This window comes from Sminthopsis crassicaudata, chromosome X (assembly GCF_048593235.1).
Source record: "Sminthopsis crassicaudata isolate SCR6 chromosome X, ASM4859323v1, whole genome shotgun sequence".
In the NCBI taxonomy this organism is placed as follows: domain Eukaryota; kingdom Metazoa; phylum Chordata; class Mammalia; order Dasyuromorphia; family Dasyuridae; genus Sminthopsis; species Sminthopsis crassicaudata.
In genome coordinates this window covers 43894014-43921941 of record NC_133623.1, presented here as the reverse complement: position 1 = coordinate 43921941, position 27928 = coordinate 43894014, and the positions used below count along the sequence as shown (strand labels likewise).

Sequence of the window (27928 nt, the reverse complement as noted above, 5' to 3'; positions counted from 1 at the left end):
GTGATCACATGAACCTTGGTTCTGAGAATTATTTAAAATGATAACTTAGGATAACATAACATTATTAAAAATATAAAATTAAACTTCTAATTGTTTAAAATTATAACTAAAATATGATATAAGAATATTCATCTAGAGCCTACAGTTGGTTTTTGTTTGTGAGTAGTAAATATTTTTTCTGACTCATAATTTCCAACATGATAACTCATACCTCCTTTTTATGATATGAATTAGAACTGCCCGGCAAGGTACTGGATGGAGCGAATCATCCTTTATCTCTTAACTGATGAGTTATTATCTTTTATTTTCCTACCCAATCTCCAGTCACACACATATTTTATAATGCAAAGAAAACCAGGCAACTCCCCTTCCACCCCACCCCCCCCAGGAAAAAAGGTGTGTGTGTGTGTGTGTGTGTGTGTGTGTGTGTGTGTGTTTGGGGGGAAGGATTAAGAGAGAGAAGTTAGAATTTACCGAAAATGTTTAGTTAGTGCTTTCAGATCCCTGTAACTCTGGATTTTGGACATCATTTCTGGCACATTGGTTGATTTGCTGAACAGCCTGGCTTTTGTTATTTGGACGTGGCTCTGCATACTTGGGGTTTTTTCTACCTCTACACATTCTGTACATTGACACATTTAAATTGATCTTTTATGAGGAAAAAGATTTGGGCCAAAATTGGGGTTGATTTAGATTTTAGGAAGCTAGAGCTACTGGGATAATGTATTTGAGGGGGTGTGTGTGTGTGTATGTGTGTGTGGTGGGGGGTTCTGGGGCTGGGGTAACCTCTGGCTATTAGCCACTAGCTAAGGAAGACCATTCATGTAGTGAGAGGGAGACATAACAGATGGACATGCCCAAGTGTTGTACTGGTATCAACCAAATAGTCATGTAACCAGTGGAAGGCTTCCAGCTTCCCAGATCTCTGAAGGTTTAGGGGAAATCATGAACCAAAAAGGCCCAGTATAAGGAAGCCTGGACAAAAAAATAAAAGAACAAGAGGTATCCACGCTGATGAGCTTCGGAGGCCACTGAAGTATGAAAGTAAGTGTCTGCTGCGTTCTCTTAACACCACTCTGGGAGGTGGGCAGCTTACATCTTCTTATATCCATTTTACCTAGGGGGGAAGCTGAACTTAGGAGCCTTAGAGTGAGTTTAGCTTAAAACTGGAAACTTTGGATATAGAAACATCTAGCTGTATTTCTATTCTGGCTAGATGATGTCCCTTAGTTTGTTACTAGTTTGTGCTTTGATTGTACATATTCCTGGGGTGAGCAAGTGGCTTGGAGGGGCCTCTGGGAGGCCCCCAATCTGAATTTCTATTTGGGGGGAATGCTGGCTAGACAGTAACTCGCTTCTTCCATTAGATTTTCCAGTGAGATGGTCTGCTGGAACTGAGAACTGCAAGGATACGGCCACGAGTGCGCTTATTGAAACTTTAACATTTCCTTTCATGACTGTAGCAGATGTTTGTATACATAAAGAGTATCCTGGCTTTTACCCACTGAAGGAAAAAGGGCCTTTTTGACGGTAAAGCTTGAGCTCTGTAAATAATTTTGAAGGTCCAACAACAGCAGTGCCTTCTTGTTTACTCTTGCCCCTTTACACACTTTGCATTGTGCGCCGCTGCCGCCAGCAAAGCCAGAACGGGCAGGGCATCCACTAACAGCTCCCGGCTGCCAGGAAGGAGATGACAAATGGAAGCAACTGGTCCTCTTCATTTCATTAGGCCAAGTTATCATCTGGCAAAAGTGCGGATGTACTTTTGGCCAATGAAAGCACACACTTTGCCTCTTAATGTACAGCATTCATCCTAAAGCGACTCAGTGATTACAGGAAGGCCAGCCCCAAATTCCATACCCAGTGCCACTGTACACAGTCTGGTGGGGGCTTAGGAGGAAAAAAGAGGCTTAAGACATTGAAAATGAGGTAGTTCTGGGAAATGGGAGTGAGTTGGGGAGGGGGATATGGGCTACTGTCTCGTCTCTCTCTCTCTCTCTCTCTCTCTCTCTCTCTCTCTCTCTCTCTCTCTCTCCTCTCTCTCTCTCAGGAGAGTCCCCAGGCACATAGCTACCTTTTTGCTAAGTTGAAACCTTTCACAGGGGTCAACTTTACACCAAGGCGAGAGATTCCAAACCTATGCAGTGGGATCTAAGGGGCCCAGGAAGATTTTCACCTTCAAAATTCCTCTTGTCATTGATGCCTCAAGTTCAAGCTAATGGTGGAACTGAATCTAGAATCCAATTAGAATTAATGGATTCTAAGACCCATTAGCTTCCATATTACTCTGTTGACTCATTGAGATTACAGTCTATGAAGACCTTCAGATCTTTTTCATATGAATTGCTGTCTCATCATGTCCTCACCATCTAGACACCATCACATATCTCAGAGCTGGCAAGAATCTCAACAGCAATCATCTAGTCCTTCTTCTTCCTGCACAGGTATCTCTTCTACAATGAATCCATGCAATGGGCACCCAGGCTTTTCTTGAAGACCTCTTGTGAGGGTTGTTACCTCCTGATGCTGCCCAATCCACTTTGAGATAGCTCTAAATATTAGAAATTTTTTCCTGATCCGAAATCTAAATCTTTCCCCTTTTATACCTCTCTAACTTTGTGGAGCCAATCAAAACAGAATCCCATTTTTCCATGACAATCCTTCAAATACAATCTTGCCTCCATGTCTTCTCTTCTCCAGGCTAAATATCCTCATCTTCTTCAATTGCTTCTCACATGGCCTAGTTTTTTAGTTCTTTCCCCATCCTGGTCATCTTCTTCTGGGTGCTCTCCAGTTTTTTTTTTGTTTTTCCTGAGGCTGGGGTTAAGTGACTTGCCCAGGGTCACACAGCTAGGAAGTGTTAAGTGTCTGAGACAAAAATTTGAACTCGGTTCCTCCTGAATTCAAGGCTGGTGCTCTATCCACTGGGCCACCTAGCTGCCCCCGCTCTCCAGTTTTTTAATGTGTTTCATGCTGTGTGTTGCCCAGAACATGAGCCTGGTACTAGCTTTAGGCTCAGAGCCCAGCAGAATACACTAGTACTGTGGCCTCCTCCTAGCCACCTCATATGATGCAAAGGTCTAATTGGCTTCTTTTCTACAGTGTCAACGCCAGATTTTTCCTATTGACGCTGTTGCCTATCACAGCTCTCTTCATCCTATGCTTGCCCAGTTGATTTTCTAGAGAACAGGAGGATAAAGGATAAAGATTTGGGATGGGGTGTTGGAGTATGAATCAAAGACAAACTCAAGACTGGCTTTATTTTGCCCGGTGCCATGGCTCTTTGATTGAAATAAAACCCAGAAACCATCTCAGTTCTTTTTTCTTGCTCTGTTGAAGCACTGCTTCTACCAAGCTGGATTTTGTTCACCTTGAGGTCTTGGATCTGCTAGTTTTCTGTTTGTGTGGGATGGGTGCTGAGGGTGAGGAGGGGGGAAAAGGAGAAATGGCAGGAAAAGAGCAATTCTGCCTCTTATCTCCATGCCTTGAATTCCCTATCTCCTACCTCTTTCCTCTTAGCACCTCTAGTTTCTTTCCAAGTTTATTTCATTAATCACCTTCTACCAGAATCCTTCCAGTTGTTCCTCCCAGTCAATATTATTTTGTCTGTCTAATATTTTATGTTACTTATCTTTATACAATATTGTTTTCCCCATATGTTTCTCTAGGAAAGGGATTTTTTCATTTTCGGCTTTTTATTCCCAGCACTTAGCACCAAGATTGGCATAGAGTAGTTGCTTAATGAGTGAAATTGTAAATCACCTTGACCGAAATTTCCCTTCTCACTAAACAGATTTTTTTCCCCTATTTTCTCCTTTCCCCTTCAACTCCCAAGCTTTCAAAAAAAAAAAAGGCAAGATTGACACAAGGCTGAAACAATTGTTGACATGTTTCTTGTTTTTACGAATCTTCCGACTTTTCTTGGGTTGCCACTAAGAAAGACTCCATTTCGATGTCAGGGGCTGCTTTCCTGAACATGAGGAATGAGAAAATGACCTATTGGGCCAGATTCACACATAAGCAATAGGAATATAGGAGAGCCTTGTAAAATTGTCTTAAATAGGCCTATTTTGATGATGAGTGATTAACCTGTCCCCACCTATAGCTAGCTACCTGGCTGAAAACAGCTCTTCAGTATTCAGATCCTAAAATAGTTTTGATTTATACACCTTGCTTCAATAACCCCTTATTAAGGGGTTAGGGTGTGGTGACCAACACTCCCCCCAACACATATATACATGTGGGTTACTTATACTCCTTTTTTGACCATAGACAGAATCAATCTTCTTTCTATAAATGCAGCTGCTGTGTAACTGTTAGCTCCCATTGGTGGAAGGAGGATCACCCCAGTAATGGGTGGGAGAGGAAATAGAACAATAGTAACCCAGAAGGACGGGGTCTGGGATAGGTGTGGGGGGAGGTGTGGAGGGAAGGATGGGACTAGAACCGAGCCAGGAAGAGGAAAGAAGACTCTAAAGAGGAATTAAAATTACCCAAGGCAGGGGCTGGAGAAAGTAAAAAGAAACTGGGCAGGGGAGGGAGGGAGGGAGGGATGGGGGGAAGGGAGGATTAACTCAATCAAGAGGAGGAGGAAGCAGAGTTTGGGAAGACTTTGGCTGAGGAGTCCCGAGAAAGAGGCGAACTCAAGAAAATTGGTGGGGGCATGGGAACTGGGAAGGATGAAAACAATCAGCGGAGTTTGGAAATGAACTTTGGGGTGTAGCTGGAATCCAACCAGAAAGGAATTTGTTTTCCTTAAAGACCAAGGGGCTGAGGGAGCCTGGCTCATCTTTGGGGGTGAAATCAGCATGGATTGAAAAGAGAAGCCAGATTTATGTGGGGACTAGATTGGCTTACCAACTTTTTTTTTTAGATCCCCATACTTCATGGCCTTTCTCTAAACTTTCCCATGTCCTTTATTCAAAATGAAAAGAAAGAAATTCTAGTTTCCCATTACTTAATTTTTCTTCTCCAAGGGGACACCAGAAATTGTGTAACTTCATTGATTGGAAAATCAATCTGGAATTTCTGGAATATTTCAATAGGATAATATAATTATTGACCAAATAGTCAGCATTCCACCTTGACAGCTTTCTCATTGCTCCTAGGGGTACAAATACCCCAAGTGGGGAAGCTCTGGACTAGATGATCTCTTAAGGTCCCTCTTTCTCTCTAAATCATACAAGTATGATCTCTATAACTATATTGGCTATCTGGAATTTGAATGCTTCTATATTGCTTTTCCTCTACCTGCCTTATACTGTAGCAAAATGCTCTCTAAATAAAATAGAAGTATAGTGATTTGAGTGACCCACAATGGAAAAGGGCTACTCCTCTGGGAGTAAGGGGGTGAAGTTCCCAAGGTTGAAGTCTAAGGAGTAGCTGCTTGGGGGGGGGTAGCATAAGGGGCCGGTTTCAAATGTGGGGAGCCTTCAATTCAGGGGGGACCTGGCATTGTCATCACATTGGGGGGTTTTTGCATTGTGAGAATCTATTGTTTCCAGTGATTATGAGGAACATACTTTGCCACGTTTGCAGGGCTGCTGGATTCCAATCCCACAACATATTTTGTTACTTTAGTTCGTATGTTGTTTGAACGTCCCGTACTTGCAAACCACTTGAGAAATGCAGCTAGTGGCGTTTTAACCACATTGTGATTGCAGCTGTGCATATATGTTTTCAAAATCATCCACCAGCTAACCACTCCACCCCACCCCCTGCCTCAAAGGCACACACAGAGTCCAGTTTATGACACAGGTAGTAAAAGAAATGAAATCAATATTCTTGACGACTAGCTGACCATTAAAAAAAAAGTCACCCAACTTGGGCAGGCATTAGCTCCCTCAATCCAGCCACCCTCAGGTCCTCAGCTCAGGATTCGACCCGGTATCTCCAGGGACAACCTGAAAGGACAGACACCCAGCCATTTATGTACTTTTCCATCCTCACAGGCACTGCCCCCAAATCGTGCCAGGGCTGAGATTCCATAGCAAAAAAAAAAAAAAAAAAAAAAAAAAGCACAACAGTTCCATGGTCTCTGAGTTCGAGAAACCCTGACTCTGTTTGTTAATTCTTCTTCTTCTTCTTAGTTTGTGGTTGGTGAAAAGTTCAGCATTCTTGCCTTCTTCAAAGTAAGTGCAGAGCTATGAAATCATTTTATCCTATGAGGTAGGTGTGACAGGTAACCTTATCCCATTTTGGAGATGGGGAAATAAATAAAAATCAAAGTGTTTCCTTAGTATGACTTTAGCCTAAATTGAATCAGTAAGTCTGTTTATACCGGTGCAGTTGCCTTTGAAACTGTTTCTAAATCAGGAATCAGGACTCTACATGGAGACAATGGAAGGGAACATTAATGAGTTTGTAGAAATCTTTTAGGTCCTTTCCTGCTTTTACATTTATGATGATTCTAGCTTGAGATTTGGGGGGAAATAAAGAGCACAACTTCTCTCTGCAGCTGGGTCCATGATATTTTCGTTTTCACAGCCTCCATCTGTTCCCTTGGCCCCTTCCATTCAGAAGATTATCTCGGCTCTTCTTCTACCTTGCCCAAACTGACCTTAACTGAAGTCCAACCTTCTCCGAAAAAGGAAAATAAAGGGAAGGGGGAAGCTCAGGGGAAATAAAGGAGAGACTGAGAGAAGGGAGAAAGAGAAACACAGAGAGATAAACAGAGGAGGAAAGAGAGAGAGAAAGAAACACCGAGAGACAGACAGAGACAAAGACAGAGAGAGGGAAAGAGAAACAAAGAGAGACAGAGAAAGAGAAAGTTGGGGAGAGAGAAAGAGAGGGAATAATGGAAAGATCTGTGATCTGGGAGTCAAGAGACCTTGGTTCAAGTCCTGGTTTTTCTGTAGAACATGAGGAAAGTCATTTCCCTTTTCCTGAATCTCAGTTTCTCCAAATGCAAAGGAAGATGTTGCACTGTATGATAGTTAGGACCCTTTCCAAGCCTGTGGTTTTGTGATGTTACTACTATTCTTCTACCCATAACATGAGAATATTCCCAAATATTCTATTATATAACAATCTTTTTTTTTCCCCCCCTGAGGCTGGGGTTAAGTGACTTGCCCAGGGTCACACAGCTAGGAAGCATTAAGTGTCTGAGACAAAATTTGAACTCGGGTCCTCCTGAATTCAGAGCTGGTGCTCTGTGCCACCTAGCTGCCCCTATTATATAACAATCTTAAAGAACAGCCCCTGGAGGATATGGGAGTGTCCCTGCCTTAAAGAATAGAATGGGTAATATTTGGAGAAGTGGTGAGCATTCTAGGGAAGGGACCAATGCAAGCCAAGACATGGAGGTAGGGGTGAACATAAAGAGGCTACTGGAAAATCGAGGGGACCAATGGTAGTAGTGTGGTGGATGGAAACTGGGGAGAACTGGAAAATAAGTTTGGCTAAGGTATGCAAGAGTCATCATTTCAAAGCTGGAGACTCAGAGATTATTTAGTGCAAGCCATATCTCTCTCCCTCCCTCAATATCATGAAAGCAGAGAAATGGTCATCCTTTCTCTTCCTAAATGTACTGAGTCCATATGTGATGTATGAGTAGGGTCCTGTTGACCTCAGAGCTGTGTTTCTCAAAGAGGCACCAGGATTCCATAAGAAAGAGGGTGAATTGAGTGGCACACTAGTGGGCTTGTAGAAAGCAGAGGAGCCTAGCTGCAGGAGATGGTAGGAGGTTTCTGAGCAGGTGTCAGGATCAAAGTGGTGTTTTAAGGCAGATTGGTCTGGCAGTGGGGTGCAAGATAGATTAGAGGGGGAGGGAGAGTCTGGAGGCAGAAGGGCTAGCTAGGAGGCTGTTGCAATAATCCAAGTGTGCAGTGATGAGAGTGGGCCTCATTGGAGATGAAGGGGAAGAGAGGAGAAATGCTTCAAAGAACAAATCAACAGAACTTGGTGACTGAGGGATGAGAGGAGAGGGAGGAGTGTGAGATAATTCCAAAGGTTTGAGTCTGGGTGATGAGAACAATGGTGTGCCACTGACAGGAAGGAAAAGCAGACAGTTGGAACTGGGTTTGTGGGTCGGTGGGTGATGATTCTGGCCCTAGGCATACTGACTTTGAGGGGAAATGTCCAGGTGGCAGCTGGAGATCTGGTACCAAGGCTGAGAGCAAAATTCAAGATTTAGCTTGAAAATTTGGAATATTTAGAGAGGTCGTAGATGAAGTCATAGGAATGGATGAACTCTAGGAGTATAAGAATGGTGAGAGAGAACGAATGGTGGATGGCCGTGAACAGAACCTTGGTGATGTGCATGCACAATTAAGATCTGAGAGGCAGAAAAAATCAGGGAAAAAGCCAGTAGAGCCAGAGGAGAACTGAGTCTCAAGAAGAGGTGGTTAGCAGTTTCAAATGCAGTGTCAAGATTAAAGAGAAGAAAGACAAAAAGAAAAGATGTCAGGGTAACTGGTCATGCCTGTCCTCAAGTAAAGATGAGTTCTGAGACCCACCTGGGAGCCAAGCCTCATCACAACTGACATTTCCACTGGGTCCAAGGCCAGAAAGGTCCACAGGGATCATCTAATGCAGGTGTCAAACACAAGCCACGTGGCACTGGCTATGCTCCCGAGAGTGGGAAATATTTGAAAAAATAAAGAAAAAAACATAAATAACATTAAGTTTCATAACTAAATCACCACTCATCCTATAGGCATCCTCAGGTACAGAACAATGCCTTCCATGTTTGGGTTTGATGCCTGTTTGATGCAGGGTTTCTGAAACTTTTTCCATTCACAGTATCTTTTTGCCTGAGAAATTTTTACACAACTGGGTGGATATATACACACACACATATATATATATATATATATATATATATATATATATATATATATATATATATATATATATATATATATATATATATATATGTGACATAAAGTAGGTATACAAATCAAACATTTACTGATAATAAATCCTAATTTTGCGACCTAGACATTTAGTTACATGATTCCATAAGGGGTTATAACCTCCCAGTTTAAGAAGCTTTGATCTAGTGGAACCCTTTAATTTTACAGGTGAGAGTACTGAAGCTGAGAGATAAGAAATTATTTGTCACAGCCACATAGGTTGTAAGTGGTAGAGGTAGGTTTTGAATCCATGTATCTACTCTATCTGTACTATATCTCTGCACTATATCTATCTGCACTAGAGCAGCCTTTCTCTCTCTCTCTCTCTCTCTCTCTCTCTCTCTCTCTCTCTCTCTCTCTCTCTCTCTCTCTCTCTTTCTCTCTCTCACATAATATTTTATTTTTCCAAATATTTGCAAAGATAGTCTTCAACATTCACCTTTGCAAAACCTTGTGTTCCAATTTTTTTTTCTTCCCTCTCCTTCTCTCCAAGATATCAAGCAATCTGTTATAGGTTAAATATGTGCCATTCTTCTCAACATATTTCCATATTCATCATGCTATATAAGAGAAATTTGATCAAAAGGGGAAAAAAACCATAAGAAAGAAAAAAGCCAAACAAAAAACAACAGCAACAAAAAGGTGAAAATACCATGCTTTGATCCACATTCAGTTTCTACAATTCTCTTTCTACGGATGGCACTTTCCATTACAAGTCTATTGGAATTATATGGCAGCCACTCTCAGTAGAATAAATGCCATTATCTTTTTTCCATGCCCCTTCCATGCTTTCCTACTCCCAATTCTCACAAATTAAATGTGAAAACACCACCAAAAAAGACATTTGACACATACATGTCTGTATGGGGTTCTTAAACCAATAAACAACATTTTAGGGTAGAGATTATCCTTAATCTATTTACTGTGTTTGGAATATTAGGGGTATATAACCGTCAGCATAGACATTAATTAGCAGCTAATGAGAAGGGCTCTTCCAGAGTCAGGACATAGTTGGAAAAACATGGGAATGATATAGGAAGAACAGTTAGATTTAGAGAGGATTACAGGACACTTTTTCCTCTTGATCAGGAGAGGATAATGAGAAAGACAGAGAGTCTAGAGTCAGAGGTATTTTGAGGTGAGGATGAGAGTAAATGTGAATGCTCATATTTCTTGACCTTGGTCTTTTCAGTTGGGTAGAATAGACTGAGAGGGTGGGTAGAATTGGGACCTGAGGAAGACTTTCAGTATGAACAGTGTGGTATGGAAGTTTAAAAAAAATACCAATGTAATCTTAAAATCCATTAAGAGAGAGGTACAGCTCACAGTACTAAGGAAGTGATATTCCCATTGTACTCCACCCTGATCAGAACACATCTGGAATATTGTATTCTATTTTTGGTGCCATATTTTTAGAAGGATACAGACAGAGGCATTTGTAGATTGTTCAATAATTGGAAAATACTAGAATTGAGAACTAAAGGGGCCTTAGAAATCATCTAGCAGAATTCCCTGATTTTATTGGAAGACACAAACCTAGAGAAATGGGATTTAACCAGGCACAACAAAGGCCAGTAGCCAAAGCAGGATTTGAAGCTAGGTCTTCTGATTCCAGATCCAATTTTTTTTCCCACTCTACAATCCATAAAAATTGTGGGTGAATCACCAGTTTACAAATAACATGACCTATTCCAACTCCTTGGGGAACTCACTATTTTATTTTATTTTTTTAAGCTCCTTTTAAAAATTAATTTAAATACACATTGCTATATGAATCATGTTGGGAGAGAAAAATCAGAAAAAAAGGGAAAAACCATGGGAGAGGAAAAAAAAAATCAAAAAGAAGTGAATATAGCATATATTGATTTACATTCAATCTCCATAGTTCTTTTTTTTCTGGATGCAGAAAATGCTTTCTATCCAAAGTTTAATGAGATTGCCTTGGATCACTGAATCACTGAGAAGCAAGTCTTTCCTAGTTGATCATCACACACTTTTGCTTTTACTATGTAGAATGTATTATTTGGTTTTGCTTGTTTTACTCAGCACCAGTTTGTGTAAATCTTTTCCAAGCCTTTCTAAAATCAGCTTTTTCATCATTATTTAAAGAACAATAATATTCCATTACCTTCATGTACCACAACTTGTTCAACCATTCCCCAACTAATGAGTATCTACTCACTTTCTAATTCTTTACCACTACAAAAAGAGTTGCTACAAATATTTTTGCACACATGGCTCCTTTTCCCTCCTTTATGATCTCTTTGGGATACAGAACCAGTAGAGACACTGCTGGACAGAAGGGAATGCACAGTTTGATACCCTTTAAGCATGGAACTCACTATTTTAAAGAGCCTTATAGCAAATTGCTTCATAAAGTAACAATGGTGTAGCAGTAGCATGAGCACAGGACTGAGCCGGAGACCTAGGTTTGAGTTTGGGCTCTATCAGGAAGTAGATTTTGTGACTTTTGTCAAATTCCTTGCCCTCAATGGGCCTCAGTTTCTTCCTTAGAAAAATGAATGAATTGGACCAGATGTCCTTTGAGGTCTCCTCCAGCTGTTAATGTCTTTAGTTCCATACATTCTTCTCTCATGGGAGTTACAGAGCCCTCCGATTTAGTCATTTTCTCAGTGCAGATTTGTACAGGGTGGGATTTCCACTGAGCGGGGCCTACCTCCACATATTGTTGCCAGTTAACAACAGTGGGGCTGTTCAGTTTCTCTCTTAAGCCTTTCAGAAGTTTGGGGTTTGTCTCTTTTGAGCATCTGCGGCTTCCACGCTTGAATTTCTTTTGGCTGGCTCCAGCTCTCCACTCTGGGGAAAGCAGTGGGCAGGTAGCCATTATTCAACAGGAAGAAGAGGCTTTGTTGTATCATAAAGTCATTGGATTCAGTTATTTATTTCCATGGTGCTCAACATTTGTTTCACAGATATGTTCTGTACCATTAAAAAAGGGGGGGAGGAGGGAAGAGAGGGAAGACTGAGTGTTTCTGAAGAAGAGGAAGACGCCTTTTGTCTTTCCATATTGAATGTTAGCTAGAAGCCAGAGTTAGCAGAACTTTTTGCCATTTTGTCCTTTCAGATACATGCTGCTTTGATTTTTGCTGGTGACTTTTGAATAACTTGTTTGGAACCTTGGGTTTAGAATTGGGAGGTCAAGGTCTGAGTGGGGCTTGATGATTGACTTGTTACATGCTTTTGGATAAGGCCCTTCCTTGGTGTGGACCTCAATGTCCTCCTCTTTAAAACTGGCTGGTCTCTAAGTTACCTCCCAGGTCAGATACTCTGTCGCAAGTTACTTAAGTTTCCACTGTAATAAGGCATTTAAAAAAATCATTGAGGATATGTTTCTCAGGGAACTTTGTGTACGTGGCACCACAATGACTCCATTCCTGAGGGGAGTTCCGTAGGCCTAGACCTTGCTTGTTTCTCATGCACTAAGTGCCAGGTGGAGAACACTCATAGAAGAGGTAAAAAGTTCACACAAGACAGATAATTCTAGAAGCTCATCCATGTCATAGCCAGGAAGGACCTTCGTGATCATCTGGTTCAAGTCTCTCAGTGTACAGCTGGGGAACTCCCTGGAGGCCCAAGGAGAGGAAAGGACTTAGCCAAAGTTACACAGGGTAGAAATGGTGGGTCTGAGAGGAGAATACATTTATGTCCAAATCCACAACTTTATAGGCGGTTGTTAGGAGAGGACACAGAGGACTCAACTTGGGCTCACTCCAGGGTATTAATGTCTGTGTGTGTGGTAGGAAAACAAATAGCTCATCATGAAATATGAAGCCTCGGGATACAAGTTGTGTCAAGCAAATGGTCAACTTCTATGCACTCCATCTGGGCATTTGATCTGGTAATGCTCTCCTCAGTCTAAATTTCTACTCCTTTTCAGCATGCTGAGGAAATAAGAGAGCTGACCTGTCCTAGCTTTTGGGTTTACATGTAGATTCCAATTTGGATCCAACAAAGGATTGTTTTTCCAATAAAAGATTGTTCTTCTACCACACCCTAATCACTTGTCACTGTATTAATAGTTCAGGTTTAGTGTGGCTTTAGGGAGAGCACAGAAGCAGGACCATAATTTCACATATGCAACATTGTAGTATATGTCCTTTTTCCTGATCTCCTAAAGAATCTGGATGTATGTAGCCTCATTGTCAAATTCTTATCAACTTTGTTTTCTTAAGACAAGTGGTCTTGTGAACTGCAGCCTACATTATTACATATGAACTGGTATATGAAATTCAACACCTCCTCAAATCTATGTACCTATTTGGTTTTAAGATAGTAGATGGAATCTTTCTCTGTGAAACTATTTAATTCTATAATCTCTAAGCACATGTCAAAATTCACTGAAATCCCTAAGAAATTATACCAAATTTGCCCACATGAAAACTTTTATTGGTTGCCATTTTGTTTCAAGATAATAGACTATACCGCAAATCAAAATTAAAGACTAAAGAACAAGTTCAACTTATATTGACTGATTTTAGTTATACAAATGAGTCAACTCTTTCTAAAGTTATCCTGGAATGAACAGATAGAAGAAAAGGGAGAATTCTGATTTCATTTTAAGCATCCTGGCCCATGCTTTCTCTAGTCAGAGTATGTTGATTTTTACCGATTGGAAAGATTTGTTTTGTAACCTTTCTGCTCTTATTGTATCGGGGGCCCTGCTTAAACTTGGCTTCTTGCCCAGTTCTGAACCCTGTCCTACCTTCTGCCTGGTGTTTAGTTCTCAAAGTTCTCAACAGCTGCTCCAAAGATCCCAAGCACTTAGTCCCAGCTGCCAGCTTGGGGAATGACAGGCCCCTTTCAGTGAGCCCCTGACAAAGGCAACATTTGTTCCCCAAGACCATGTTCTCACTTTCAGCAACAGTGAGATGATCCAAAGGGATTTTTTTCTAGGCATTCCATGACTGGTGACTAGACCACCTGCCCACAAATACTTATATACTTATATGGTGCTTTTGTATCTGTTCTATTCTCACCATGCCCTAGGGAGATATCGAGGAATAGGTACCATGAGTCTCATTTTGCACATGGGGAAATGAAGGGACTCAGTGGCTAAGGAACTGGCTTGAGGTCATATAAGTATGATAGAAGTCAGAATGATAGCCTTTACTTCTTGTCTTGAATCATGAAGCTGCCCCAAATCAGCACAATATTTACTTGTTTTTACCTGATTGCTAACAGGCATAATACTCAAGCACTATCAACTGAGGATCATAACACCTCTGTTGGGTTCCGGGGCAGAATCAATATGTTGTCCTCAAAGAAATCTAGCAACCTAACATTCCATTAGGATTTTTTTTTTTTGACTGCCTTATTCCCCTGAAATGTGAGTCTCCAGCCTCCTCAAACCCTTTGACCATTTTCAAAAGGACTTCTGCCTAGTCAGGTTTGTTCCCTATTTTACTCTTGTAAAGTGGTTGTATAGAACTTTTATGCAGTGCTATGAAATTTTATCAGGTCATCCTTTAAGACTGTAAGTCACTGAGGCTCTACCCTGCTCGACTGATACAGAGAATTTCTGCTCTAGGAGTATCTGAAGCCTAGAAAAATCATAGACTGAAAAGAAAATATAACCAAAACTTAGAAAATACAACAGAAAATTTATCTTAAAGAATTTATGGATTGTTTATTGATCAGAGTTCTTAAGTCTCCCAAAGTTGTTTTTCTTTATGTAAACATTATGTAAATATAAACATTGTTTTACTGTTGTGTTTTTTTTAACTTTAATTTCTTTTCTTTTATATATTTGTATTCATGCATTTACTTATTATTTAGGCATTTATTATCTCTCTCTCCTACTTCACTCTGTCATTGAACAATATTAAAAGCTCTCCTAACCAAAAAAAAAAAAATATATATATATATATATATATATATATATATATATAAATTTATTTATTTATTTATTTATTTATATTTCTAGACCTTTTAAATTATACATTTCAAGGAATTCAGTGATTCTTAAATTATTTCTCCCTGACCTGTTTCCAGTTGTTTTTGATATCAGTGTTAAAATCTTTTCCAATGATTTTATTTTTTTCTACTATTTCTTGCTGTCTTATGGAATAATTGGCTTCTGTTTTTAAAGAAGTCTATTTCTTGGGTAAGGTTTAAACACTTTCTCTCCTAAGCTACTTATTGTTTTTTCCATTTTGTTCCTGCAGAGCTTATATTTGATATTTTATCTTTTGCTGCATGTTATCCTTACAGGAAAATCCATTTTTTTCTTTTAAATTTCTGCTTACAGATGTAATGAAGCTATATTTGCAATAATTTTTATACCAGTTGATATTTCTTTGATTTATTCAGCTTTTTAGCTTTAGTTCCTGAATTTGGGCTTTGTGCCAAGGTTTGACTCCACCCCTGTCACACTTTGAAGTGGAATAGTTGGCTTTGCCTTATCAAGTCTTGGGTTCTTGTGCAGACCTCTACTTCCTGTGATTATTTCACCCCACCCTCCAAACCTGGTCTTTCAAGTTCAGCATATTGGATCTTTAGGATATTCTATGACATCTCAGGACAGATTTTTAGGCATTTCAGACTCCCTGGATGTGCGCTATCCCAAACTGAGCTCTGGGGCAAAACTCTGATTGCTAACTATCCTGAGACTTCCTCAGGAGATCCCTCTGTTCTCTCCTCAGAAGAAAAGGACATAGAGCCTTGTAGTGTCTGATCCCTGACTGAGTTGCTGCTTGATTTGCTGAAGTGGCCCCTTTTCCTATTGTCCATGATTGATTTTTGTGTAATTTGGGGGTGGAAGAATTTATTTACTGTACTTTCTCATTGGATTTCTTAATCACTATTTGGTTTAATATGAATTTCAGCATTTGGCTGGATTAGGTATCAGGGAGTATGACAGCTTGTCTTGAGTTCATGTAGCCATCTTGGTTGGAAGTCTCTTCCAACCAAGTATTTGTGCCAGGAAACTCCCCGGTCTCTTTAAAATTGAGTAGACAAAGGACAGACATGAAGATGCCTAATCGTTTAAAAAAATTTTCTTAATTGAACTTAATCAATAAAATGCCTGATTCCTAACAGGTTCCAAAAACTCCCTAGATGTTGACTAACCACTCCCCTCCCTTTCTGGAGACAAAAGGGTCCAGGATAGTTAATTGAGTGAATTATGCCCAAAGATGTACTCTTCTCTAACCACCCTTTGGCTTATTGGTTTATTCAGCATTTACAGGGGGCAGGATGTTTGATATGTTCAGACAGTTATTCTCATTAGAAATCCCTCCCCACTCATTCATTTGTAATCTAGAACTCATAAATGGGTGGTACTGAGACTTGGCTAGCTAATGGAAGTCTGTGCAAAAGATATTGGGGGAGACAGCTATCTGTGTTGTTCCAAGATGAAATGGTCCCATTGTCCACTTCCAAGGGCCCTGGTAATCATAGATGGAGAAAGGTGGGCATATCAAGATCGATAACTCTCTCTTTGTCCTCTTCCTTGAGCCCTAACATCTGTTGAAAGTCACTTTAGTGTAGGAAGAACAGTGATTTTGATAGCAGCTGCACCAACACAGTAAAAAGGTGGCCCCCCTCTAACCAGGCCCTCCAGTGTGGCTGGAATGAAGCTCCAGGTTAATCTGCCTGGCTCCCTGTGGGCTGCTTTTAAATCTTGATTCTTCCTCATGTATTACTTCCAGCAATTCTGACTGTGCTTTTAAAATAACAGCAAGGTACACTAAGCTATTGTCAAAGTAGGGAGAGATTTACTAAGGTCAAATACTTAACCAGTTAAAAACAACAACAACAACAACAACAACCAAAACTTCTGAAAAGAATGAGACTGTTCCTTCCCTATCCTTCAAAGCCTCCCCTCTTCCCAACACATACCTAACAATGAAAATGTGGCATTTTTTATCAAGCAATTGACCTCTGGCAATATATTATGAATGCTCCATGACTTACTCCTTTGCTCTGGCCATCCCAATGAAAATGGTCATGGAAGTACATGATCAGAGCCTCAAGAATTTGGAGACTCAGGAGTGACTGACTGGCATAGTAGCGATTACCTTTTTTGTATATTATAAGAATATTCAAGGAATGGATACAAGGACTAGGAAAAAGAATGGTCTGAATCTCCTGGCTAATATCCACAATGCAAGGCTAAAAAAGCATTACCTTGACTCCTTTTTTAACCTTTTCTTTCCAAATAAGCAGAATGCAATTGCACAACAGATAGAATATGAGTCTTAGAGTTGGGAAGACTTCAGTTTGAATCCTACTTCAGATACTCACTAGTTGTATGATCCTGGATAAGTCATTTTAACCTTTCTGTGTTGTAGTTTTCTCAATCATAAATGAAGAAATGTGCTTTATCACCTGTCTCTATCCTCCACTAGATTGTAAGGTCCTTGATGGCAGGGGTTAGTCTGATTAATTTTTGTATTTATCACTTTGCCCCCTTCCCCTCCAATAAAAGCCTTGGACATCTTAGATATTAGATAAATGTTTATTGAATTTGAACTGGTTTCTTAGTAGTGGGGACGGGTATATGTTGAGCCATCCATACTTTGTCCACACTTTATTCCCTTTCTGTACAAGAGCACACATGTGTGATGCAGTTGTGTGGAGTTGGGGGGACAAGTCATATTTGGGTAGGTGAATTATTATTATAGAATCTTAGAGTTGGAAGCATTCTGGCAAATCATCAATCCAAGCACCTATTTTGCAGATGAAGAAACTGAGGTCTAGAAAGGGAAAGTGACTTACCCAGAGTTGAGGTTTGAACCCATGACCCTGACAGAATCCAGTATTCTTATTTTCCTTTCCTTGGAAGCCTTTAGACTCTAATCTGAGACTTTGGGATCTGTAAAACCTACTGTATCCTCCAATTTTCAAAAATCTATTTTCTTTAACTACTTGGGCTCTTTGGAACAGCAAAATGGTGCATGGGCTTGAGTATTATTTTCAAATGATAGTCTAGGAGGGCCAGCAGAGGGAGCACCAAACATTCTCCTCAAATTTGGTAGGTCCTGGAAAGACTAAAACAAAACAAAACAAAATAAACAAGTCATCTTTCAAAATGTCTAAACATTGGGTAATGACTTTCTAGGAAATGTTCATCATTCATTAATGGAAAGAGTACTATTTGGGGAAAAGGTACTAAGTTCATAAAAGGTCCAATGAGTCTCAACTCCAGGGTACGTCCAGGCTTTTCTTTTATCCCTAGGGTAGCCTTTCCTCCATGGGCTTCCTGAGTCATAATAGTATTTAATTTTTCATTGTATTATAGAACGTTAGAACTGGAAGAGAATTTAGAGGTTGTCCATTCCAATAATTTTATCTTGTAGAGTCGAAAAGTGGGATCTGTATCAGATGACTTGTCCAGGGTCAGAGAGGCCGTACTTGGCAGAGCCATAATTCAAATCCAGATCTTCTGGATCTAAAACTAAAATGACTATACTCTCAGAGATTCAACTTCCTCTGCTATATTCAGTTTTCTTACACACAAGTTATTTACAAAAAACTCTTATTAGGTGTCTGCTGCATGCCATACAATGGGGATACAAAAAGCAACAATCCCTTTCCTCAAGAGCTTGGGATTGGTTCTTGGGATTTGGTTTTCTCGTCCTGCCCTAGGAACCCAAACTATGCTAAAGTTTCCTTAGCTACAACTTTTGTGTAGCCTTGCTTCTTTTTTCCCCCCCTTTCTCAAGAGTATTTTATTTTTTCAAATACATGTAAAGATAGTTTTCAACATTCATTTGTGTAAAATTTTGTGTTTCAAATTTTCTCCCTCCCTCTCTTACCTTCCCCCTCACCAAGACAGCAAGCAATCTGATGTAGGTTAAATGTGTTATCCTTTTAAATATATTTCCATATTTGTCATGCTGTGCAAGAAAAATCAAACCAAAAGGGGGGAAAAACAGGAGAAAGAAAAACAAGAAAGGTGAAAATACTGTGCTTCGATTCACATTCAGTCTCCATAGTTCTTTCTTTGCATGGGGATGGCATTTTCCATCCCAAGTCTACTGGAATTGCCTTGAATCACCTCATTGTTGAAAAGAGCCAAGTCCATCACAGTTGATCATCATATAATCTTGTTACTGTGTACAGTATTCTTCTGTTCCTTTCACTCAGCATCAATTCATGTATGAATTTTCAGGTTTTTCTGAAATCAGCCTGATCATTTGTTTTCAACAATAATATTCCATTACTTTCATATACCATTACTTATTCAGACATACCCCAGTTGATGGGCGTCCACTTAATTTCCAGTTCTTTGCCACTATAAAAAGGTCTGTAATCTTGCTTCTTTCTTCATTCTTCCTACACAAGTGAATGATATTTGAGGATCTTGCATAGGCAGAAAGATGACTTCTTATTTGTGAACCAATTCATTTGGAAGACATAATACCATTGGATTAGTTAGTGAGCTTCTAGTCCTGTTTCTAATGCTAATGAGGTCCCTCTCTGCTTTGGAGTTGGAAGAGAAGACTTTCTTTCTTTCTTTCTTTCTTTCTTTCTTTCTTTCTTTCTTTCTTTCTTTCTTTCTTTCTTTCTTTCTTTCTTTCTTTCTTTCTTTCTTTCTTCTTTCTTTCTTTCTTTCTTTCTTTCTTTCTTTCTTTCTTTCTTTCTTTCTTTCTTTCTTTCTTTCTTTCTTTCTTTCTTCCTTTCTTCCTTTCTTCCTTACTTCCTTCCTTCCTTCCTTTCCTTCCTTCCTTTCTTTCTTTCTTTCTTTTCTTTCTTTCTTTCTTTCTTTCTTTCTTTCTTTCTTTCTTTCTTTCTTTCTTCTTTCTTTTCTTTCTTTCTTTCTTTCTTTCTTTCTTTCTTCCTTCCTTCCTTCCTTCCTTCCTTTCCTTCCTTCCTTCCTTCCTTCCTTTCCTTCCTTCCTTCCTTCCTTCCTTTCCTTCCTTCCTTCCTTCCTTCCTTCCTTTCTTTCTTTCTTTCTTTTCTTTTCTTTCTTTCTTTCTTTCTTTCTTTCTTTCTTTCTTTCTTTCTTTTCTTTCTTTCTTTCTTTCTTTCTTTCTTTCTTTCTTTTTCTCTCTTTCTTTTTTTCTCTCTTTCTTTCTTTCTCTTTCTCTCTTTCTCTCTCTCTCTTTCTCTCTCTCCCTCCCTCCCTTCCTTCCTTCCTCCATTCCACTTAGATTATCAGATTTATTGACATACAGTTGGGCAAAATAGCTCCTAATTATTTTTCTAATTTCTTTTTCATTGGTGGAAGTTCTCCCTTTTCATTTTTGATACTAATAATTTGATTTTCTTCCCTTTTTCTAACCCAAATTAACTAAAAGTTCATCAATTAACTAAAAGTTCATCTATTTTTTTTTATGAAGCCAACCTCTGTTTTATTTATTAATTCAATAGCTTTCTTCAATTTTTTAAAATTTCCCCTTTTATTTTCAGAATTCCAAATTTGATATTTAATTGGGATTTTTAAATTTGTTGTGCCTACATTCTTGATGGAATGAATTGTTCAGATGTTGAGGGACAGGGATCTCATTTGAAATAATGCCCTTTGCACACTGAAAAACAATGATAGCTTTGGTATAGACATCTCTACTTTCACTGACTGTCTACCAACTTAATTTAAATGAACAAAGGGTAGATCATTTGATCATTTCTTTTGCCAAAAACATTCTTGCCAGGGTGGAAAGCAGGATAAAAAAACACTCTACTGCTATTGACATCATGGATAGAAAAGTAGAACTGCTTTCTCAATTCTTCCCCAACACCTCTTTTCTTACTCCTAAACTGAACATTTACTCATTTATTCTTTCATCTATTTAGCAATTATTTACTAAGCATGTCTGATGTGTGGAAGGCACTGTTCTGGGTACAAAGGTGAATAAGAGAAAGGATTCCTGTACTCATGGAGCTGTGTCAGAGAGATGACATAAAGGATCTACACTGTCATATAGAACAGAGGATCAATACAGAGAACTGAAGATATGTGTCACCCACCTCTTGCCAGAGAGGTGATGAGCTTAAAATGCAGAATCAATTTGGGTGTTTGTTTTTGTTGTATTATGCTTATTTGTTATGAGGGTTTTATTTTTATTTTAATTGGTCAGTGGATGGGGAAAGGAGAAGTAGAAGGGGAATAAAAGAATGAATGCTCACAAAAATGAATGAATGGATGGATGAATAAAATCAATAACAAATTCATAAAATACAGAAGTAATATGAAGAAGGAGACAGTAGTAGGGAAAGGTGAATACTTCTTATGTCCCTTTCTAACCACATCACTATTCTGGCCCCATCCAGTCCTCTTGCCACATTGAAAGTAAATGTAGGATACAAACTATGTCACAGAATGCTAAATCATAGAGTTGGAAAGAACTTGGAGGTTCAGTCCAATTTCTTCATTTTATAGAGGAAGACACTGAGACAGGGGCATGATAAAGCCAGCTCTGAACTGGCTCAGAAAGCCAGTTGTTACATTTTCAGTATGAACATTTGTACCTCAGAAGTTGTCAATGTCTACAAATCAAGACTTGATTTATTGTTTTGTTCATCGTCTAGACTTAAGAAAGTGGTGAGGAAAATGTTAATATAAATTAAATATTAAAGTGTATTGTAGATACATTTCCAGAAAGCTAGTTGTTAAACATTCATTTATCAGAACACTGCTACAATGCAGCCCATATAGCTTGTTGAAAGTCATACAATTAGTAAATGGCAGGACTGGGATTGGAACCCATATCCTCAGACTACAAATCTACAAATCCTTTTTTCCTCGCACTTTACTATACAGCTACTTCCTTCTCTTTAGAAAAACAATGATTGAAACATTTTATCTGATACAAAAGGCACTTCTGAAGGACAGACAAAGTTACTAATTAGCAGAAAAGAGAAACATGTCTTTTAACTTTTTCTTTGAAAAAAAAACCTTTTAACTTATTGTGATAGTTTCATTTTAGCACTTAGTTACTGTGCAACAGTCTCTTAGAAAATATATCCACAAAAGTTGCATGATGAATTGTTAACAGAAAAGAGTACTGTGCCTGCATCCTTTAACTTTGACAGTATGATACTAAAATTGACAGTTGTATTTGACCAGAGTTTTGTTTCCTCTCCATATAGAATTTATTTATATTGTTGTAATCATTGTGTATATTATTCTTTGGGCTCTGCTCTTTTCCTTCTGCATCTTCTCATACAAGAGTTCCCATGTTTCTCTGAACTTTTCATATTCATCATTCCTTCTGGAGCAGTAATGTTCCATTACATTCATATATCATAATTTGTTTAGCTATTCCCCAGTCTCTGGGTACATATTTTGTTTCCAGCTTTTTGTTATTGAAAATAGTGCTGCTATAAACATTTTTGTGCGTATGGGTCTTTTCTTGCTGTCAATAACTCCCTAAGTGATATAGTCCCAGTACTGGGATCTCAGGGTCTTGGAACAAAAACAGTTTAGTTTCTCTCATTTAGTTACAAATTGTTTTCCTGGACCATTGAGCCAATTCACAACTCCCCTAGCAGAGCATTGGCTTGCTTATTTTTCTGCTTCTCTTCCAATAATGAATTTTCTCTAGCTTTTTGTATCAGTTAGGTAATACCTTCAGCTTGTTTTAATTTTATTATTTTTTTCTTATTACCATTTTTTTCACGTGGTTATTGATATCTTGCATTTCATCTTTTGAAAATTGTCTAGTGATATCCTTTAAATGTAGTCTTGGGAAATGGTTCTTAATATTACATAGTCATGTCAATTCTTTATATATTTTTGGATATCAGACTTTTGATAGAGATATATAATGCAAAGTTGATTCCCCCCCCCCCTCCACAGTTGGTATATATATGTTTCTATTCTAGATGCATTGATTTTATTTGAGATAAAGATTTTATATTTTGTATAATTGGATATCTATTTTGTTTTATAATACCAAACATTCTGTTTCCTAATACAACTGTGCCCTATCCACAACTGCAAAAGAAATACTCTACCTTTCTCTAGTTTTTGTAACTTTTAGTATTTAGATTACTTATCCATTTAAAATTTTTTGTGGTATAAGATGATTTAAACATCTCTTTTCCCCCTGATTAATTAACAGTTTTTCTGTAATTTTTATTGAATAGAAGATCTCTTCCTAGTAATTTGTATTTTGGGGTTCAAACACAGTAATACTAGGTATGTTTGTTTCTAGGTCTTGATTATCTACTAATTACTATTTACTGATTTACTTTTCCATTTTGTATCTGGTACTAGAATAGTATAGTACTAAATCAGTAAGACAATATGAATAGTATCACTCTTTTTTCCATATTGACTCAGTTTGAACATGGGTCTTACTGATTACTTAAATCTTTTATTTCTCTAAACAAAATTGTTTTGTAGTTGTACATATACATGCAGTGTTTCATTGTTATAGTTATCATTGCTAGCATTTATACCAGATAATAGTGGTATTACTAAGAAAGTTTCTAGTCTTTGCTATAAATAATGGTTTGAGAGAAATATTTTTGGTCATATTAAGGAAAGGTCTTTTGATTTCTATTTTTTTTTAAGCATTTAAAAAATGAAATGAGTCCTTCATTTCACCAAAACCATTTCTTCATTTTAATATAATCATGATATTTTATTATTTTTGTCATTAATGTGATTTATTAGTTTCTATTTTGGATTGTAGTATTGAGAAAAATTATAGAAAGTCATAGAAATGAAACATACAAGGAAATAAGGAAAGAATTGTATATGCAGTGACTCATTCAGAAATACTCAAGTGAATTTGTGATCTCATCTCTCTAGATGAGATCACAAATTCTTCCAAGGATGCAGATTTCAGCCCATCCATGCCTGCTCCTCCTTTGTGTTCTTTCCTAAATTGGCCAAAAGCAGGACATATCCAATGCTGAGGATATTCCTTGCTTGCCCCTAAGATATGACCAAAGAACTTGGGGTATTTACCATTAAGCTCACTCTCATCAAGAGACCTTTCAACTTCTTTTCTGATCCCACATTTCCCTGATGATATCTTTTATTCCTGTTCTCTACATTTCCTTTTCTTTTTTTTTTTTTTCTTTCTTTCTTTCTTTTTTTTTTTTTTGGTGGAGGATAACAATCTTCTAACATGCATGCACATTATATATACAAATATTTTTTTTTTTAAAGAGGAAAAGAGAAGAAAAACCAGGTCAAAAGTAGCAGAATAATAATAGCTAGCCTTTATATAGCTCTTTATAAATATTATCTCACTTTATCCTTACAATGATCCTAAGAGGTAGTTGCTATTAATATTTCCATTTCATAGAAACTGAGAGCGACTTAGAGAGGATTGCCCAGGATCATACAGTTAAGTAAAGGTCTGAGTTGGGATTTGAACTCTAGTTTTCCTGCTTAGAGGTCTAGTACTCTATCCACTATGTCACCTAGGGGCACAGGATGAAAGTATTTTGCTTGCTTATTTTTTAATGCTTTTGGTTATGACTTATTAAAGACTCAAGAGTTTGGGTAAGATTTTGCTCATCCTTTATATGTTTATTGGATTGTGTTTCTTGACAGTTATAATAAATTTATGATACGATCCCTGGTCAGTATCTTCCAAAGAGACCAAGAAAGTGTCAGTTTCTCTTCTTTGCTTATTGGCCACACTTGGAGTTGCCCTAGGAAGATCTAATAATATTCAGACTAGAGCTCCTGAGTAGGTTTTCTCTGAGTTTAGACAGTCTGAAGTCCCGCCCCCACCATATACATATACATTAGCAAGGCACCTAGGAACACGTCCATATTCCATGGGGAAATGCTCCTTATATCACTCCAAATAAAGAGGCTATGCTCTGTGATCTTATCAGGCTTGATCCATAACTCTCCTAAGCACCCCATCCCCTCATTTGAAATAATCAGGGTTTTTGAAAGTTGCAGAAAATTCAAACAGTATGAGGATTGAGAAAGGTCATTCATTGGGTTTAGCAGTTAAGAGATCTTCAGTAAACTCAGAGAGTGGTTTCAGAAGAGTGACAGAGCAGTAAGTTAGATTATAAGGTACTGAAAAGTGAATGCATGATTAATCATGATTTATTAAGCTCCTACTATGTGCTAATCTTTCTGCTAGTTCTGGAGATATGAAGAAAGTGAAAAGAAAGTTCCTGCTCTCAAGGAGCTCACCATCTTACAGGGAAGTCAACATGCAAACAAGTCATATACAGATAAATTGGAAATAATCAATAGGGGTGAAGAACTAATATTTTCCCCAATAGTATTTTATTTTTTCCAAATACATGTAAAGATAGTTTTCAGCATTCATTTTTGCAAAACTTTGTGTTCCAAATTTTTCTTCCTCCCTTCCCCTTTCCCAAGATAGCAAGCAATCCGATATAAGTTAAATTATGTGCAATTCTTTTAAGCATATTTCCATATTTGTCATGTTGTTTAAGAAAAATCAGATCAAAAGGGAGAAAACCATGAAAAAGGAAAAAAAAAAAAAAAAGCAAACAAAAAAGGCGAAAATACTAGCCTTGATCCACATTCAGTCTCCATAGCTCTCTGGATGCGGATGGCATTTTTCACTCCAAATCTACTGGAATTGCCTTTTCAACATTGTTGAAAAAAGACAAGTCCATCACAGTTGATCATCTTGTTACTGTGTGCAATGTAAAGAACTAGTATTAAGGGGAATTGGGAAAGTCTTCCTGTAGAAAGTGGATTTTAGCTGGGACTTGAAGGAAGCCTGGGAAGCCAGGAGGTGAAGATGAGGAGGGAGAGAATGCTTGGAGAGGGACTTTTTTTTTTTTTTTTAAATAGTATGTTATTTTTCTAATTACAAGTAAAAATGGTTTTCAACATTTATTTTTGTAAGATTTTGAGATAAGGAGATCTGAGAATCATCTTCATAGAGATGAAGATTGAATCCATAGGAATTGGTGAGATCACTAAGTGAAATACTAAAGAGGAAAACGAGAACTGAACCTGGGACTTAACCATGTGAGCCATCCATGGTTAATTGGCACACCTAGATGAAGAATGAGGAAGATGAGACAGCAAATATAGATGACTCCTTCTAAGAGACTGGCAATGAAATGGAAGTGAGAGATAAGAAGATGGCTGGAGAGATGGCCGGATTAGGTGGAAAAAAAAAATTAAAGATAGGGGTAAACAAGTAGGCTTTGGGGCAGGAACAAGTGAAAGGGAAGATCAGAGAAACAGAATGATAAGTGGGGAAAACTACTGGAAGGGGTGGAGACTGGAGGGGTTGGGATTAAGGATAAAGGGATGAAGGGCAAAAGAGGAGCTAGACTTGGTCAAGAGAAAGAACTCCTTCGATGATTGGAGCAGAGGAAAAAAGAATAAGGGAAGATTATACAGGGCTTTTGAGATGTAGAGTAGGGGAGGGGAGGGAATTCTTAATACTTGTCCTCTATTGTCAGTAAAGTAGGAGGTGTGGTTGTCTGTTGTGCTGGGGAGATGGGGGGGAGGGAGGCTTCTGGAGAGGGAAAGGATTGGAACTTAGTTGCAGATCTCCTGAATGAACTTCTTTCGGAAAAGAAGAAAAAGGGGGATTTCCTGTTAAGAGGCCCACATGAAAAAGGCTTCCATAGAACCATACCAGAAAGTGACAAGGCTAGCACAACCATCTAGGGAAGCCATAGTAGTTAGCCAGAATCTCTTTACTATAACAGTGAGTGGAGCTTGACACAAAAGGTGTGCCTTGCTCCCAGTCATAGCTAAGATTGAAATCTCAATGCAGCCCTATGGGGAAAGGCAGGATGGGGCCCAATGTGACCTCCCACCTAGAGACTATAGAATAACAACTTTTAGACTGTGATAGTTCTAGATTACACTGAGTCAGGCCCTTGGCCTAGCCATCCCAACCAAGGCTCGGGGACTTCAGGAATGGATGGAAGAAATGCATGAAATGCTGAAATAAGAGAGAAAAAAATGGCATTGCAATAACCATCTACTATAAATAAAAGGAAACCCTGCAATATGACAATGCCAAAAAGTTTAGAGTTAAGAACAATTTATCTTTTAAAATGGAATATAATTCCACAGGAGAAAAATGGATTTTTACTAGAATGGAGCACTTTGCTGTATTTCTCTTGCGAAAACCAGAGTTGAATATAATCTTTGAAACATGGACAATGGAGATAAGAAAAGATTTGAGTCATTTGAAGGGATTAAATCATCTTTAAGAGTCTATATTCTTCTATTAAACAGAAAATAGACCATTGTTCTTTCAGATACTCACTGCTTTCAAAAGCTGTGCTGTGTTTGATTTAGTAAAGAAAGGACAAGAAAAAAGCCATACACCAGGGATGAAATGAGAAGGAGGGAGGAACTTACTATTTCTCAATATTAAGGTGTGTGAAATATGGAGTTAGGGGTGAGGACATCGAGCATCTTATGAACTTCACTCTCGTTTGAAACAGGAGAAGGAGGGTTGAACACAAACAGAGTATAGAAATACATTGAAGTCCCCAGGGAGATGGGGATGGGAGGGCAATGTAGAACTGAGAAAGGACCAGGTTTTGAGCAAAATAAATTTCAACTATGGAGAATAGACTAAAAAGGGAGGATTAAAAGGAATGAAGGAAAGGGCAAGACCCTACAATTTTGGTCCAGATTGTGTGAAGATAAGAAGGGCAAAGGGGAAGGGCCAGGTCATTCTAGTTATAGATAACTAGTGTTAATGCCAATTCCTATTTGTCACCATCTTTGTTTTCCTTGTAAAAGTAGTAGGGTGGGGGTAAAAGAGGAAACATCCTAATAAGTTATGGTGGAAGAAAAACACAACTGGCATCTTAACAGCTTAAGCTGTCTAGTGAGGAAGAACCCCAATACATTCTAGGGCAGCTCAATGTACTTTGGGACAGCTCTGTTAGGAAGGTTTTTTTTTTTTTTTTTTACACAGTGGAAATATGCCTCTCCACAACTTGCACTTGCATTCTGGGACCAGGCAGAACAAGTTTTACTTTTCTTCTCTATGACAGTTCCTCAGACACAGGAAGACAATTATTGTGTCACCTTTATGTCCACACTAACATCTTCCATTTTCAGGTGATCAGCATATGTCACAACCTCTAGACCCTTTGCCATCTGGGGCCCCTTCTTTTGGATACTCTTTTTAGATTATCAATGTCCTTCCAATTGGCACCTCCAA

General features: G+C 38.5%; 1 long non-coding RNA gene across 1 annotated transcript in view; it reads left to right on the top strand.

Moving 5' to 3' along the window:
• The first annotated feature begins 844 nt into the window (after positions 1-844).
• The window catches only part of LOC141548691 (uncharacterized), a 185630-nt gene continuing 158546 nt past the window's right edge, over positions 845-27928 (top strand). Inside the window, exon 1 of the long non-coding RNA XR_012484034.1 lies at positions 845-1044. This is a non-coding gene — a long non-coding RNA (uncharacterized LOC141548691). The remainder of the gene's footprint in view (positions 1045-27928) is intronic.